Here is a 13,243-nt window from a genome sequence, read left to right as displayed (position 1 = left end):
TTCCTGATTAAAATCAGATCTATAGCTGATTCGTTCTACCTTTGATTCGTCATGGTCGTGTGAGAAAAAGAAATTTATTAGAACAGTTTAAGCAAAGTGGAGTGAGTGATTATGGAGTTGTAAATAGGCTGAATAAAAAAAGTAAAAAGTAAACGCAGATAAAAATTATTTTTGGAGTAGCGATGGAAGGAGCAACTAAAATAAAGAGAAGCAAGGTAAATGATTTACTAGGGAATCAATTTGAGACCATAATGTCGTAAATATCACTTTATTGCATAGAAGTAGGCTGCCATGTTTCTGATGAGATTCTTCTGCAGGTTTAGGGTGAAAAAATGGTTGGCTTTACTTTGTCGCTCTAGGGAGGATGGTGGCAGTAAAGCAAATTTGATTATTGTGAACTAATTCACACAAATTAGGTGTTTTACCCAAGATATGATTGCACTTGTAGCTTTACTTATTAAGGGGAGATTTTTCAATGAATCATTTAGCGATTAGGAAAGGATTGAATGAAAGGCTTGATTATTCTGTATTAATAGTTCATTCCATATTCTATTAGATTTCCGAGACTGTTTTAGGTTTATGTGTGCGCCTGTTGGAATGCAAGTAGACTATACTGTATGTATTTAGTTTGAGAAATTCCTAAAGAAATTTTCCTCGCAATGAGCATTGATAAATCCTCCTTAATTCATTGCTCTCCAAAGCGTCTTAGCGTGTTTCTGTCACATTCATCCACTGCATGAACGCGTTTACGATGGCCATTCACGCAGTGTCTTATTCATTGTTATGTTTTTGTATTGTGCCTGATGCAATACTTCAGAAGCAGTGTTTTGGTTATGTATTTTACGGCCGTCTTGCAAGGGTGCTTTGGCTTATGTAAACTCGGTAAACTTTAACTGAACGGTCGCATGAAAAGGTGCAATAAATAGTTCTAATCCAGGAGAGATATTTATGTCAAACTAACTCCTCTTTTAAAGACATGGCGACAATAGAGCGTCTTTAAAATGATAGGCAAGTCAACTTTATCACCGGAAAATAGTCAAAACGTCCAAAATAGCTATTTGTTTTTCACAAGTAGGTAAACACCGTAATATTATAGGGAAATGAAATCATGAATACTTTAATGACCAGTATTAAAGTAAAAGAAAACAAGCAGTGGCAATGATACGACAAGAAGATTGATAATGATGAGACCCTAATGACACACAAATACCCGAGTACAGTAAAAAGGAGTTCCCTAGTTGTCTAGTTGTCAGGACCTAATGGGTCCTGCTTGTATTATATAAAAAAGGTCACTTAGGCAAGTCAATGTCTTTCTTTCTTTTTAGTTACCTAGAGTATATTTTTACACCTTGTTTTTCTATTCCCACGTCCCGTGCTCTCTCTCTCTCTCTCTCTCTCTCTCTCTCTCTCTCTCTCTCTCTCTCAGCTATAAATCATTTAGAATTTCTTCGTATTCTCACATTCTTTAAAAAAGACAACGAATATCAGCTTCAATTTTAGTCTTGGAAGATATAATCGAAACTGACATTTTATAACTTTTCCCAGTCGACGAATTGCCGCAAAAGGCAATCGGTTCGAAATTTTTGTTTTTAGAAGTTCGAAGTCTTTCCACAATATTATTACCTTCGGGATTTGCTGACGTTCTGTCACTCTCTGATCTGCAATCAATGATATGGAAAGTTACTGGATACGATTCTTAATAGAACTTTGTTCCGAATTATTGCAGGAGAGAGATCGGGAATTTGTTAGTCTTTCTGGTGTAGAGATTTTATACTTTCTGATTGTATTAAAATGCGACGTTATCTTACGTCTTTGCATCAAGTGGCGTATATACGTGTTCGTGTTGTCATATAATGTATTTATTAAAATCACGGTAAGCATCATAAGGGTGATATATTTTTTTTTTCCTTTTCTTTTAATCGATGTAGTTATACTTTTGCCGATGCTTGGAATTGACTGCGTTTTATTTTGATTTTACATCTTTTGACCTTACGTAAGCTTTAATGTGACAAATATTATGACGTTAAGGGTCAGGCATGTTTAGTTATTCATTTATTGTTGCTCATTACCTGGATATACTACACAAACACACACACACACACACACACACACATATATATATATATATATATATATGAATACAGAAGTGCCATTATTATTATTATTATTATTATTATTATTATTATTATTATTATTATTATTATTATTATTATTACTAGCCAAGCTATAAACCCTAGTTGGAAAAGCAAGATGCTATAAGCCCAAGGGCTCCAATAGGGAAAAATAGCCCAGTGAGGAAAAGAAATAAGAAAATAAATAAATGATAGCAAATTAACAATAAATAATTCTAAAAACAGTAACAACGTCAAAATAGATATGTCATATATAAACTATTAACAACGTCAAAAACAGATATGTCATATAAAAGCTATAAAAAGACTTATGTCAGCCTGGTCAACATAAAAAATTATGCTCCAACTTTGAACTTTTGAAGTTCTACTGATTCAACTAGCGGACTAGGAAGATCATTCCACAACTTGGTAACAGCTGGAATAAAACTTCTGGAATACTGTGTAGTATTGAGCCTCATGATGGAGAAGGCCTGGATATTAGAATTAACTGCCTGCCTAGTATTACGAACAGGATAGAATTGTCCAGGGAGATCTGAATGTAAAGGATGGTCAGAGTTATGAAAAATCTTATGCAACATGCATATGAATTAATTGAACGACGTTGCCAGAGATTAATATCTAGATCAGGAATAAGAAATTCAATAAACCGTAAGTTTCTGTCCAACAAATTAAAATGAGGAATCAACAACTGAAGATCAAACTGGAGAACAATACTCAAAACAAGGTAAAATGAAAGAATTAAAACACTTCAGAATAGATTGATCACCAAAAATCTTGAAAGACTTTCTCAATAAGCCAATTTTTTGTGCAATGAAGAAGACACAGACCTAATGTGTTTCTCAAATGAAAATTTGCTTTCGAGAATCACACCTAAAATTTTAAAAAGTCATACAAATTCAAAGAAACATTATCAATACTGATTTCCGGATGTTGAGGAGCCACTGTCCTTGACCTACTTAAAATCATACTTTGAGTTTTGTTAGGATTCAACTTCATACCCCATAATTTGCACCATGCACTAATTTTAGCTAAATCTCATATATATATATATATATATATATTATACATATATATATATATATATATATATTATACATACATATATATATATATATATTATACATACATATATATATCATACATATATATATATATATATATATACATACATACATACATACATACATATATATATATATATATATATACATATATATATATACATACATATATATAGTTTTACTTACCACCTACGCTATCTCACCCTTCCAACGTAACTCACATTTTACAATACGTTGCACAATACCCAAAAGCGGTACGAATTGGATACCAATGTTCCCCTTCGAATTCCCATAGTTGTCAGGAGTAGAACAAGAAATATGGAGAATGCAGTGAAACAAAGTTCGTTTGAAGTAATAGGCAGAAAACTCTGATAGGAAGACCCTGTAAAGGGGACAGTGGAAGACTGCGGAATTTAAGTGAAGGTACAAGAAAAAAAAAAATGACAGGAGTGAGGTGGGGAGGGAAGGGAATACGAGAAAATAATCAGTGATAGAAAGGAAAAGGGGCAAAAGATGAGGAATCAAGGAACAAAGGTCTAACTAAACAGTGCAAATTTCAGATATGGTTAAAAAATGTAAAGTATTTTTTTTTTTAGTTTTCTCCCTTTCTATTTAAGGTTTTCTGTCTTACCAATTATTCTTTACCCTCTTTTTCACATCATTACCTTTTTAGCTCTTGGCTCTTGTAACCTATTGCAGGTACTACAATCAAGTACCTATGGCACCCAAGGACCTTTTATAACAGAAACCTCATCCATACAAAGAGCACGCTTAGGGGGTTAATACCTATTCTTAAGTGCCCAGCGCGCTCTCTCTCTCTCTCTCTCTCTCTCTCTCTCTCTCTCTCTGAGAATAGGCTTATAAAGTACGAAAACATTTGGTAATCAACCATATATATGTTTTCGAAAATTAATTGCAGTCATAACACTTTCTGAACAGTTCTTGATACCCAAGTCATATTAAATTACTTCTGTTGTAACTTACTTTCTTGATGAAAATTTCTCATCACTTTGAATCATCACCAGAAAAAGGGATAAATGTATCATATTATACATCACCCCACCTGACCAACAACATCAATTCGAAGCATACTATTCCAGCATTTCAAATAAATATTAGGAATCAATAGAATTTTTCTTACTCATTGTTTTAACTTGAAGAAAATAGTTTCAAAATCTATAATTAACATGGAAGTTGTAAAGCAATAAAAAAAATGGTTTTTGATTCACTTACAAATCGTTAACAATCGAAATAATAGTCTCCACCGAATAAACTGCCGTTTCAAATGCCTCAACCATCTCTCTCTCTCTCTCTCTCTCTCTCTCTCTCTCTCTCTCTCTCTCTCTGGCAAAGTGGTGCCAAATTGTCATGAAGAAAGCAAGTTGCAACAGAAGTAATTTAATATGACTCGGGTATCAAGAACTGTTCAGTAAGTGTTACCACAGCAATTAATTTTCGAAAACATTTATGGTTGATTAACAAGTGTTTCCATACTATATAAGCCTATTCAGTGAGAGAGAGAGAGAGAGAGAGAGAGAGAGAGAGAGAGAGATTGTCAGGGAATATTGCCTCCCTTCCTACAACCTTCAAGCGACAATGTCTTCAGGTATGAAGGAGAGAGAGAGAGAGAGAGAGAGAGAGAGAGAGAGAGAGAGAGATATTTGAGATTCCTTATTCTTCCGATTATTTCCATAATTGTTAACACGAATACAAAGTAAATTCATACGGAAGACGAACATTACATTCTGGGAATGAACGAAGATGAAATAAGAATGCTTCCAGAACGGTCTTCACAGGGTGATATTTGCTGATATATGTTACGATTCGCACAGACAGAAGACTATGAATAAATCTTTCCTTTTGTTATGTTTTTTTTAATTCCTTACTGTATATCTTTATCTTGTGGATTCTCTCTCTCTCTCTCTCTCTCTCTCTCTCTCCTTCATACCTGAAGACATTTAGACTTCACCTGAAGCCAAAAGAAGAATTTGTTGAATTCTACTGGCTTCTCTCTCTCTCTCTCTCTCTCTCTCTCTCTCTCTCTCTCCCTCTCTCTCTCTCTCTCTCTCTCTATTACACCGGCCATTAGAATATCGATAGAATTTTCCTTAATTGGAGTGAAACCGCATTCTCTTATGAAGACTTCTTCATCATTTTTTTCTCTTAAGTCTGAAGCCTGTTTAGGATTTCCAAGAGAGAGAGAGAGAGAGAGAGAGAGAGAGAGAGAGAGAGAGAATATGTATGCGTCGAAAGAATGCAATTCTTCTCTGAAGACTTTCTAAGAATAGGCTACCTCCGGAGCTCCGGAAACCGCATTCTCTTATGAAGACTTCTTCGTCATTTTTTTTTCTTAAAACTAAGCCTGATACAGGAACTCTATATCGTTGGCCTGGCGAGGCCCTCCCCCCCCCCCCTGCTGGCGCTGGGCGGCTTTCCCCCCCCCCCCCCCTGCTGGCGATGGGCGGCTGGCCCCCACCTCCCCCTGCTGGTGCTGGGCAGCTGCCACCCCCCACCCCCCGCTGGCGCTGGACGGGGCTGCCCCCCCCCCACCCGCCGGCGCTGAGCGGCTTCCCTCCCCCCCCACCCGCTGGCACTGGCCGACTGCCCCCCCTCTCCCCCCCCGGCTCTGGGCGGCTGCGCTCCCCCACTGGACGGCAGCCCCCCCCCCCCCCCTCCCCGCTAGCGCTGAGCGGCTGCCCATCCCCCCACCCCCGCCTGGCGCTGGGCGGCTCCACCCCCCCCCCCCCACTGGCGGTGTGGCTGCCCCTCCCCCCCGCTGGGAGGCTTCCCCCCCCCCCCCGCCGCTGGGCGGCTGCCTCCCCCCCCCCGCTGACATGACATTTTTATATTAAAATAATACATATGAAAAAAGATGTATCTATTTAACACTAGTATTATAAGGCAGATAATTTCCCTTAATGTATATAAACGGCTTTTATTTCATAAGAAAAAATAACCATATGAAAATTAAGAACAAAGTTATATGACTTACGAACGTAATTTCCTTTGATATTTTTATATAGTATTTTTTAATACAAAAGATTTTCTGATATGAAGTCCTTGAAAAACCTAACTTTTATAGCTGAAAACTAACGCCAAATTCGATTCTTCCGAGGATTTCTGTATTTTCCATCGAGAATCAACACTTTACAAGATACTTTCAGTTTTTTATTGTTATTCTAATAAAAGATAGTTGATACGATTTTTATAAATATGTCGGATTCCAGAATTCTTGTGAAATAAATTCATTTACCTCCTCACTAGTCTACTTATATTACGCATTTTTTTTAAGCTTTGTTCTACGTATTACTCGTTTTTCCGTCGAATTGTCGTTATACTAATTGTCATTTCGACCAGTTGGTCCTTCGCCTAATTGCTTTCGACGAGTTAGCTTTCGAACAGTTGTCTTGCGGCAAACAGTCTGCATACCCTCTCTCTCTCTCTCTCTCTCTCTCTCTCTCTCTCTCTCTCACACGCATTTATCGCAATAAATACATTTTAGTGAACACAACGCTGTGATGACCATCAAATCCAGCCTCATCTTCGCTACATTTGGCGTTTTATTGAAGGGTAACTCTATAAAACCTTTTTAATTCTCTTTAATTATCGGCGAGCTAGTGCAACGGTAAAATTAGATTCTAAAATCTGTTAATTGAATATTCAGGTATATAATGTATTCCTTCAGGACAGGTTACACGGCAGAAATTTTGTTGTATGGTAAACAGGATAAGAACATTTAGCAGAGTGGTAATGAGGTCAAATTATTTGGAAAAAATCAAAATAAGAGAAAAAAACGGTGACACTATTATTGATTTTTAATCTTCAATACGACTGTATTTCACTAAAATGTGAATATGTGGAGCAAAATAGATCTGCTTGTAAAACATACTCCGTTATCTTGAACAATAAAATGCATGTGTTCCGTAATAAATCTAAATGTATTCTAGTGAAGAGTAAATATGAGATAATAGATGAAATCCAACAATAAAAACAACCACCACAATAAAAATAACAATACTAATTTTGACTATTATTTTGTTCGATACTAGCATCATCATGAAAGGATCACACTGAATATAAAAGCATATTACGACGAAGAATTGATATATCAGCTAGAATCCTAAGTTTTTTGTTCCATAATTTGCTTAGATGCCAAACATACCCTACAGTAATAGTTTACCACCATTGCCTTTCTTTCCGCTGCAGGACACTTCCTTGATCAACCTCCTTAGCACCATCACGAGGCATTGCTTGGAAGGTCGGGAAAAATATTCAATAATCTTTTGATTAATCCTCATCTGAAGACAACTGGCTGGCAAAACTTTCAGAAAATGACGTATGCATATCCTTTACTGTTATATTTTCAATAATTATTCCAAACTTATCTAATTACGGGTTTCATATGTTTGTGTAAAAGAGTCGCATGTGATTGCATCTGGATATGGCATGCTCATGGTTTATAAAAAGCTTAAAAATTTTCTTATTCCACCGTTTGGTACTGAGCTTGACTGAAGAAAATAAAAAGCTAGAAAGCCTTATTGCAAAACGAGTGAGAAGAGTCATCTCCCAAAAAATTACACTCGTCAAAACTTTACGGAAGTGAGATATATATGCATAAACATCATGATAATTAGTCGAGATATTCAGCGGCATGACTGAGGGCAACAGCGAGTTCATTTAGACTGCATGAATTGCTATAGGCTTAATGAGCTTAAAGCCCCGTCAACGATGATCCCACTTCGCGTTTCCCGTGGAAGGCTAATCGAATCAGCAGCGGTCGAACTAAGACCCAATGTCATGCAGTAGTTGGAGGAAGGAGAGGCAGAAAGAATACTCACAAAAATTAGAAAGGGTTTATGATATGCTGAAACTCCTTTGAAAATTACATTTGCAAAAGGAGGAAGGGAAGTGGAAATCTATCGTTGACTGAAGGATTCATTAAGAGAATAATGGTGCTGGAAAAGGGAAGAAAGAAGTAACAAAGAAAACATGAGAAAACCTTCATCAGACACAGGTGCATTGTTTTTGTCTGGGAAATGACACGAAATGAAATTGCATTTCATAGAATGATAGCAACATTGATGCAAAGGGAGGGAGAGAATCCGCAAATAGAATGGGACACTTAGGTATATCAGCTCTTTGAAGGATACACTGAAATTTTATATCTTATTAAGAATTTGAGAACCACATAGTATGCGAAATATCATAGATAGTATTATATTCAATCATGTACATAGAAATGTGTACGCATATGAGAGAGAGAGAGAGAGAGAGAGAGAGAGAGAGAGTGAGAGAGAGAGAGAGAGAGAGAGAGAGAGAGAGAGAGAGAGCTGGATCGCGTATCCATGACAAACACTAAACCTTAACATGAAATGACACAGCTGCTTTTAAATAATACAACTTTTATTTTCGATATAATAGAGAATGTAAAAAATTTAAATGTTTTATTAAAAGATAAGATAATCTTAGTAACCAATACTATTAGAATTCTCCCCTTGTTCCGATTCGCACCTTTTTCATATACTCGTTTCTATTTCGATAAGCATCACTACGAACTCATCGGTAGAAAGCCGAAATGTGTGTGTGTGTGTGTGTGAGAGAGAGAGAGAGAGAGAGAGAGAGAGAGAGAGAGAGAGACTTCTACTGGGTGTAACTACTAATTAAAAACCGAACTTTGAACAGTTCTTTATATCCTGACAGGTTAATAGCAATAGAATTAGTTGTCTCGACCCTTGTTTTCGCCAAACGTGTTTTCTCCCAATTTCTACAAAAGGTTTGAAAATAGAAAACTTTTAAAAGGATTTGTAATGATCCAGTTCGCAAAAAGTTATGAGTAGTATAGCTCGCTATATTGGAGAACATAGTAAAATATAGGATAACGTTCTTAAGAAGAGATAAACACTTACAAACAAATAAAACGGTAGAGATGAAACTAAAATCATGGAAATTCTAAAAAAAAAAAAAAAATCACACGCTATTCAATTTAGCCACTAAATGTTAATGAGGCGACTATACTATGCATTAAGGATATGTCTTTGAACTCGAACGTTTCCGGTTCTCCTCTTTATAATTATAACTGAAGTCGTAAGTTGGTGTCATCTCTTTGAATTTTTAATGAACACTTTGGGAGAAATATTAAACTTCAATTTCGATGAATATTTACATTGTTCTCTCAACTCATATTCTAAAGTATTTTCATTTTTTATTCTATTTTTTTGTAAATTTTAACAATTTTTCCTATATTACAGTATATACTGATATTGATCATAGCACTGTTCGAAACGTCTCGTAATAAATTACGGCCTTTATGAGGACCATACGGTAAGCCGTTTTATATTGATATATATTTTTTTGTGAATAACCTTTATTTTCTTTTAGCTTCATTCTAAGAGCAAAGTTTTTCAAAATGAATGAAATTAATAAAGGACAATTTCCTTTCCTTTTAATTTTTTCATAATTTTTAATTATTTTTAGGCTTTGTTCTTTATAATAAGTTTTTCGACGAATTATCGTTACACTAATTGTCAGTTCGACCAGTTGTTTTTGACGAATTGACTTTGGGCAAACGGTCTGCAAATCACGATATATATATATATATATATATATATATATCATCATGTATACCTCCAAGTGCTCTTTAAATAAACTGATCAATCAGTTTTTACAGACTAACGAGCCCGATATACTACAAACTGTTTAGGAACACACTGAACCCTCCCATTCAAGTGACCACATAGTACTGTTCGATGGCCCAGTCAGCCAGACGCTATATTTATGAAAGGTCTGTTGTGTATTAAACACCCAAATAGACCTGCACTAACGCTTCCTACATTAGTAGATAATCGGCGAAACTTTGGTTGAGACTTCTTTATCTTGATAATGAATTTAAAATAAATAGGTATCGAAGATACTGTTCCTTAATGAACCTGGTCATGTGGTCTATTACGTTCGGAGTCAAGATGTTCACCATTATAGTGAGCTGAAACACTTTATAAAAAGTGATTACTGGACACATGTTGCCCAAAATCACTATTTAAATTTATTGAAGGGTATACTCTTATTTTCTGAAGGTAACTTCCATTGACGAACGAATACAACACGAGAAAAGTGTTAAAAAGAGAATGAATATGAAATGTCAACCTCATTGAATTGACTCAATTAGCAAAATACTAAAAAAAATTCTATAATCATCAAATACGATCACAATAATCCTTAAAAATTAAAACGACCTTATGTTAACTTAACCTTACCTTCCGTAGTTATCTTCATGTCCATAACTAAAATTGGTTGCACACTTACCTGTAAAGAAAATAAATTTCAAATCAATAACCGAATGTATTCTATTAACAACAAATAAGTCAAATGATTTTACCGACTTGAGCATTATGTACAGTCATAAACAGCGGAAATATACTCAACAATGTAATGACTGGATTAACATTAGTCTACACTGTCTACTATCCCAAAAATTAACTTTTTTCTGTTTTTGAGCAAAAGACTATCCAAAACAGGAGGACCCGTATCGAAATACTTTTCAGATAATTATTCAGAAACTTATATTTCGATCTCTTTTTTATTTAATTACGACAAAGTAAAAATATTCAGCTTCTAAATATCATCAAAATTCGAACACTAGCAAGAAAACCTTTTGAACATATTAAAAATAGTATTGATAAATGAGTGAATTAAAAGAAAAAAATGTTTTATGCACGTTTTTCGAAACATTTAATTATGTATAATATGGTTCACGGCACATGTAATTCATACATTTAGGCTTAAGTAATTTACAAATGACGAATTCTTATCTGTAGCAAGTTACAGAAAACTTAGTGCTGGGATCAATTGAATAAACCCTTTTTGATATATTTCTATTGGCATATTGTAGAAATTTAAAGATATCTGGTTAAACTTTTCAAAGATAATTTGATGAACCTTCCCACTAAATGCAAATTAAGCCATAAAGAGATCGGTGTACTGTCGCACTGCATGCACAAATAGGCAATGATTATGAACAAAACGACCAACAATGATAATAATATCGAATGATTATGACCTTTCCTATCGTATTTAATATAAAATGGCCTACTATTTCCATAAATGGGAAATCCAATCAACAATAAAGTTTTTGAGTATGGAAATCATTATGGTTCATGAGTCGACAGGAAATGGTCTGTTCTGCAAGTTTTTGTCCAGTATTTTCTCTCTCCTTTCCTCTGTTTAGTAAAACTCAGGCTACAAAACCTTGTGATTTCATGGCAATGTTTGGTTAGATCAGGATTGAATCATTAACATAACGAAAAAGAATAAAGGTTTTCAATAATATACTAGTCGTTTTTAAGTATTTATCTATCTATATACTTATCGATAGATAGATAAATATATATATATATATATATATATGTATATATATGTATATATATACAGTATATATATACATATATATATATATATATATATATATATATATATATATACATATATATATATATATATATACTGTATATATCTATAGACATATATATATATATATATATATATATATATATATATATATATATATATACTGTATATATCTATAGACATATATATATATATATATATATATATATATATATATATATATATATATACATACATATATACATACATATATATATACATATATATACACATATATATACATATATATACACATATACATACATACATATATATACATACACATACATATACATATATATACAAACATTTATATATAAATATAAATGTATATATATATATATATATATATATATATATATATATATATATATATACATATATATATACATATATATACATATATACCTCTTCTTTCACTACATCTCCTCCCTCCGTTTCTCTTTCCGGGCGACCCCTCCACCTCATTCTCTCTCTCTCTCTCTCTCTCTCTCTCTCTCTCTCTCTCTCTCTCTCTCTCTCTAAGCTTGTCCTCTTTTCTTTCTTTTTTGGTACTCTTTTCTCCCTACCTTGTTCCATCTCTCTCTTTCTCTTTCTTATTTTCCTACCTATTCTTCCCACGCCATCCTCATTCCTCCTACGACCAACAGATTTAATACAACATATATTTGGCAGTGGAAATTTCATCTCGACTAATTCTTGACACCAATTTACAGTTTGGTGTATGTCGGTGTCGAGGACCACGGTAGATGTGACTAAATATTAATACCTAATCCAACTATCAACCAATCTGTTAAAAAACCCTTTCAAATCCATCTATTTCTGTGAAGAAAATTATTTCAGGAGGAATTAATAGGCGTCTGCGGTGAGCCTTTAGCAGCCTTTTGTTTCTCATTCCTTGCCATTGGCTGTCCAATATCATACAATCATACACACTATGGATATTTTATCAAGTAGCTGTACATTACACAATATCATTCTTTTTTTTTTACTAGACCTGACCTTATTGCTGTTTCCAAAGAATCCACCTCCAAAAGCACATACTCCTGTCACCAAAAAAAATCATAATTGAATTTTGTATAATCCACACTACCTTTTCCACATTTGTGTTTGTAATCCTAATCCGCTTTTTATCCATCTTTTATCACCCTAATCTCCGTCTTCATATTGAAAGTCACAATTTTGCTCCAACCAGATACTTGAGATATACATTCAGCAACTCTTCTTACTGTTACATCCATCAATGTTCTATCTACTCTAAGAACTAATAGCTTGATAAACAGTCGACTCACAGTTTTATTCTAAAACTATATTTCTGAATATTAATCTACAAAAACAGTCAAACCCGTAGTAACAAATTCTCGCAAAATTCACTCCATTTGTATGAAATTTAATTTCTCGAGAACTTATCTTCCCACCTGTTTTCTCATCATAGTCAGGGAGCCAAAGACCATTTTTGGACAAAACCTGACACTGCGTGTTGTAAAAGGTTGTGGGGTATTCTGGAAAGGGGACACCTTCATGAACATCATCCAGGTGCACAACCTTGCAAACGAGCTGCTCGATTCGAATGGTAGGCATTTGAAATAGTGTCTAAAGTGGGCGAATTTC

General features: G+C 34.5%; 1 long non-coding RNA gene across 1 annotated transcript in view; it reads right to left on the bottom strand.

Annotated features, from left to right (window-relative positions):
- Positions 1–10,367: 10,367 nt before the first annotated feature.
- The window catches only part of LOC137636687 (uncharacterized), a 123,145-nt gene continuing 120,269 nt past the window's right edge, over positions 10,368–13,243 (bottom strand). The window contains exon 3 of the long non-coding RNA XR_011043190.1: positions 10,368–10,492. This is a non-coding gene — a long non-coding RNA (uncharacterized lncRNA). The remainder of the gene's footprint in view (positions 10,493–13,243) is intronic.

The sequence above is a fragment of the Palaemon carinicauda genome, chromosome 3 (genome assembly GCF_036898095.1).
Source record: "Palaemon carinicauda isolate YSFRI2023 chromosome 3, ASM3689809v2, whole genome shotgun sequence".
Classification (NCBI taxonomy): Eukaryota; Metazoa; Arthropoda; class Malacostraca; order Decapoda; family Palaemonidae; genus Palaemon; species Palaemon carinicauda.
The sequence above is the reverse complement of the archived record's forward strand: the minus strand, read 5'-3'. Positions and strand labels throughout refer to the sequence as shown.